General features: G+C 31.5%; 1 long non-coding RNA gene across 1 annotated transcript in view; it reads left to right on the plus strand.

Moving 5' to 3' along the window:
- The window catches only part of LOC105851779 (uncharacterized), an 8,653-nt gene extending 3,249 nt beyond the window's left edge, over positions 1–5,404 (plus strand). The window contains exon 2 of the long non-coding RNA XR_003471769.2: positions 5,021–5,404. This is a non-coding gene — a long non-coding RNA (uncharacterized lncRNA). The remainder of the gene's footprint in view (positions 1–5,020) is intronic.
- The last annotated feature ends 247 nt before the right edge of the window (positions 5,405–5,651 follow it).

Here is a 5,651-nt window from a genome sequence, read left to right on the forward strand (position 1 = left end):
ACTAATCCCCATCAACTTTATGCTTGCATCATTGTGCTCACATAATAATCGGATCTTCCTTCCAATAGCAAATACCTCCTTCATATATATGTTACTAGTAACATATGAAGAGCCGGAAATACGCATAGTAGCGTCATAGAAAATCCTCAAAAAGGGAAGCACCGTATTAGCAAAGTCCCAATCCTTGGATAGAGGCACGCCAGGGCCTTTATCCTTAGATAATTCTTTGACATACTTAGCATCGGCAATTTCTAACAAATCAAATGCTTTTTTATACTTCACAGTCGTTACTAACATTAAATATGTAGAATTCCATCTAGTTTCCACATCTAGACATATGAGACCTTTATAAGAAATTTTCTCCCTTTCAACGCATCCCTTAAACCTTGCCAATCTCGAAGGAGACGATCTCACATACTTGACTGCTTTCCGGATTCTTATGATAGATATGTCCTCATCTTTTAAACCTTCCTTTACAATCAAACTCAAGATATGTGCACAACACCGCATATGGATATATTCTCCGTTCAAGAGTAAACAATTCCTTGCATTCATCCACTTCTTCATAAATTTAATTCCAACGTTGTTAGATGATGCATTATCTACTGTTATGGTAGATATGCCATGATGGAATACCAAATTGGACAATTTCAAGATTCGTTGAATACATAAAATCAGGACAAAACAAGGTGACATGCTTTTAATTGTACCAGAAGGTGCATATGCTATTAGGCTTGGTAATGAAGCTTACATTAAACAAAAAGCTTACATTTTTAGTTATGCTGTATCATTAAACAAACATACCATTAATCAGGAACTGGAAAACTCATCAGGACTGGAGGGAGCTTCCAACACTTGATTGAGTTATTCTTCATTTTTGTTGACAAAATAAGATAAGGTTTAAGTAGTTAATTTCCTTGTGTTGGCTTAATTAAGACAGAACGAAGGAAGCACAGTATTTAAACGATTAGGAGTTCTTTTTTACGTATGCCTTTTGTACCAAGCGGTCCAGAATTGAATATTAACAACAAAAAATAATAATTAAATTGATAGTTTAACACACTGTAAAGTTCATCTCTCAAACCTTTTCTAAGACTCTTTCACAAGTAATTGGTCAATACCTTACTTCTACTATAATTCTTACTACTATTGATCAAAACTTAAAAACATATAGCACTCATTTCTCATGAGACATTTTGATCCATGTTGAAAACAACTAAGACACAAAAGAGTATACTTATTTGAACTAATTCAAAAATGATTAAGTTAAGAAGTATACCTTTGTGTAGAGTGTCTAAAATAATGACAGTGCAATTTGAAATTCTACGTTGGTAAGATTTTACATAGGTGATCAAACCTTTAATACGTTGGTATGATTTTATATAGGTGATCAAACCTTTAAAACACCCTTCAAATATGAAAAGTCAACTTTCAAATGTTTGGAGCATCTCTTTTTCAATTGTTGTTTGAGAGCTTTGTACTCTCAATCATACCTACAAAACAAACAAGTAGGACTTATAGATACCCAATTTTGGTTAGGTCTTTGTATGTTAGCATTGAAACATTGTCCCTTAGGAATCTACATCGTCCAACCATTTGGTACTTTAATTTTTGTAATAGAACATTTATAGGATATGTCCACAATAAAAATAAGTAACATGTCACAAATGTTGTTTTCTAGATTCATGATGATATCTATTGAAAGAGGATTTGTTGTTATAAAATTGTTTTCAATAATTTGAAGTTTTCAAATTTTCCAATTCAACTTCAAATTTAGAAACTCTTTCTTTATACCTGATATTCTCACTTTATAATGAACTACGTCTTCCACATAGTGATGATTAATGAAAACAAGGTATTTTTTGTGTAACTTCATGAGCAAGCTTTAATGCCATGGATATGTCTTTTTCAAGTATATCAATTTGACTTTCCAAATTTAAAATGTTTCTTTTGCTATGACCTAATAGTTGTCATATTTTTAGCATCCTCATAAAGTTCTAGAAAATCATATTGCAATTATTCATAATTTGCTTCACCCGCTTGCTTCGCCCTTAGCACTTGACTTGTCACTTGGGCTTTCCTCACTTGAGGAATCTTGGTCGATCCACTTTTCTACTAGAGGTTCCATCATCCTTCCTTGACTAGGATGATGCGCCATCCTTGACTGTATTCTTTCTCTTTCTCTTTTTCAATTTCATCTCTAGAGTATTATTGTTCAAAAGCTCCTGTTCAAACTTTTTCAACTCTTCAAATATAGTAGACCAATTCATCAAAGTCTTTACAATTTTTGAAATTATAGGCCTAAAATCATCATCAATACATTTCTGCTACATTTTGATTAGATCTTCCTGTGAAAAAAAAATTATGATCATTCAGCTTTTTAACAATTCTATTTAGTTGTTTTAGCTTTTTGCTAATGGTTACAACATTCTTCATGCGAAGCATTTCAATAAAATCTATTATCTTGTCAATTTTTTAGATCTCTTATTCACCTAAGTCCTCGTATGGAATTTTTAAAGTATTCCACGTATCTTGAACGGTCAAAAAATTGAAATTCTATTAAGATTATTTTTTTTTAGAGTGGACATAATGATGTTCTTAGATTTCCAATCTAGTTGAACCTTTTTCTTATCTAAGTCATTCCATTTCCCTCTTGGTTTGTTAATTTCAATACCACTCAAAATCATCTTTGGAATGTATGGGTCATTCTCAATGGTTTCTCAAACATCTATACCATAAGCAATGATATGAATATTAATCTTTTCTTTCCAATACACATAATATTCTTTTAAAATTGGAGCTCTACTATACTTATCCTTTGGATCTGGAAATACGTTGTTAATCATTTCGTTTTTCTCGTTAACTCATTAGACTTAAATTGCTAAGAGAACCTGGCTTGTGATACCATTTGTTATCCACAAAATGACCAACAATGTACACTTGAAGGGATTGAATAGAGTTTGATATTTATGAAAAATCATTGGAGTTGCATATCGGAAAAGGAAAAACTATTAATGCAATAGACTTGAGTATTAAACTAATTAGTTATTCATATCGATTTATTTATGATATTTGTAATAAAAAACACAAATCAAATAGAGACATATACAAAAAAATTGATTGAAGTTGTATTGAAAAAGATTTTGATACCTCAACCAAATTCACAAAGATCTCAAATAAAGACTCTATGAATCACAATGAATTGAAACACTAAGATATTAGATTTTTCTAATTCAATCAATCATAAGGTGTTGAATCTAATATTTAAAACATAAATTCATTCAACACCCAAACAAAAAATGCCCCAAAACTTCAAATAAAATGAAAATTAAAGAACAATGTAAAAACACAAATTTAAGAGTTAGGGAAAAATATATTTATGCGGAGATTTATACAGGTTCTTATACTTGATCCTCACTCATATAGTATATCTTGTCCCTATTCAATGGAATGAGAGTTTACAAGATCCTTTGGCATATGTTACAAAAACATGCACATAAATCCTTATTCCTAAACACTCTTCTATATAAAATCTTAGAACACCCTCTTAATTTTGAACACACACCTATCTTCAAGATGATGATCACACTTCACTCTTTGAAAGATAAACACCTAGAAACACCTTTCTAGGAATTCCCTAAAGAACATCTTCTTTACTCCTTCGATACGCAATCCATCAATGTCTCCTCGATGATTCATATCTAGAATAGAACTCCCGATTTGATCGAGAAACAGTTTTCAATCTATGACATGGTATTGAATGCTTGAATATAAGGAATGAGAAAAATTATTATCGTGTTTAGAAATGAATGGAAAACCTTTTATATAATGCATGAAAAACGACTTCTATAAAAAATAATCATGTTGTAATTGGCATAACAACCATAAAACTGTCAAATATTAAGTTTGCAAGTCTGGTAAATTGATTCACATATTAGGTGAGTCTACTTACACGTGTTTAAAATCCAATTTTTGAAGTCTGAAACTATGTAAGTCAATTTACACAAGTGTAAGTCGACATTCAAGAATGAGTTCTTCAAGTTCATAAGTTGATTTACCAAGTTTAAAATCACTTGGAAAATGCTTTACATGTATTTTTTCAAAGGATACCCATCCAATATGATCATACTTCAAGGTTAACGCATGCTAAATCAACATGTAATTAAGCTTATGCATGATAAAAACTTTTTTTTTTTTTTTATAAATTCTTTCTTGATCAAGTATTCTATGCAAAAGCTAGAAAGCGAATGTCAACAAAGTAGACACAAATACCATCTAGACTAAACAAGTTCACATAACTCAAAACGCTAAGTCTAAACTAAAAATAACTAAGGTGACACCTTATAATTTCAAAATCAAAATATTCTTATAGTGGATGACGTCAAAATAATGCTCTCCAAAAGTAGCAGGACCCAATCCCAAGTGTCCCAAGGATTCAAGTCATGAAACAAAAAGAAAAATCTACTAGTTGAGAGTAGAAGAAACGAGTGATAAAAATATCTAGTATCAGAGCCACGTCATCCAAAGTAATAACCATCTCCCCAAAAGGTAGGTGAAATGAGTCAGTCTTTTTCTGCTACATTTACACAAATACAATATCATATTGAGATCGAACTTTGTCCCTCTTCGATATAAAAGTAGTATTTCAAACTTTGTCATTAGGATAAATAAGAATTGCACAATGTTTACCTCTACTTCTAACCAAATAGTCATTAGGAGGATTGTGAAGTGGATCCTCTGAACCAAAATGAAGTGAGATAGAGAGTGTGTAAAGAGGGTTGGTGGGGAAGATCCACATCCGGATGATTGTGTAAAAAGTGAAGAAAAATTGAGTGTGGATAATATATCATATTGCAATGAGGTTTAGATATATCCAATAGATGAAACTTAAAATAATGAGTAGGTCTATCAAAGAGTTGGCTACACATCTTTTTGTTACTTTTGATTTTTCATCACAAGTTTAGTTTAAAATCTTTTGTTGACTTGGGTGTGTGATGATGGCATTTTCACCCTTGTTCAGATTGATTTTGATTTTTTTTGCTCATTTGGCAAAGTTGGTATGGATCATTGAAGACTAGCATTAGTGAGGCATTCTGTGATATGACAAATTTGGAAATCAGGGAATGATGATATTTTCTCTACAAAGGTTTGTTGTGTTGACAAAGAGTGGATCAAATGCAACATTTCTTCTTGGAATGGATTTTGGCTAAGTCCTTAGGATATCATCGTGTACATTTTATGAATGGGTATCGCGTCCCTCCTTATGTTTCCTCGTTTGGTTTATGTTGTAATGGATTGGAGTAGGTTTTGCCTTATTTTTGCTTTGGTTATCTCGTTTGGTTTTTATTGTAATAGGTTGGAACATTCACTGTACTCATTTTCAATATATATATAGTCTTCCTTACCATATATATAAAAAAAAAAACTATTCCATGTTAGTCTTCACCCATGTAAGTTTCATTTCGGTCTTCTTTTTCTTCCCTTTACATTAATGCATGCACAAATATGGTGCAGTGACATGTTAAAACACCATTATCAATCCATCATTAAAAAAATTATAGCACATCATCGAACAATATTTGAGCTAGAGCTGTAAAAATAGGTTAGTTCGAATGGTCTAGTCCGCTAAAATAAAGGGTTTGAGCATAATA

This window comes from Cicer arietinum, chromosome 3 (assembly GCF_000331145.2).
Source record: "Cicer arietinum cultivar CDC Frontier isolate Library 1 chromosome 3, Cicar.CDCFrontier_v2.0, whole genome shotgun sequence".
Classification (NCBI taxonomy): Eukaryota; Viridiplantae; Streptophyta; class Magnoliopsida; order Fabales; family Fabaceae; genus Cicer; species Cicer arietinum.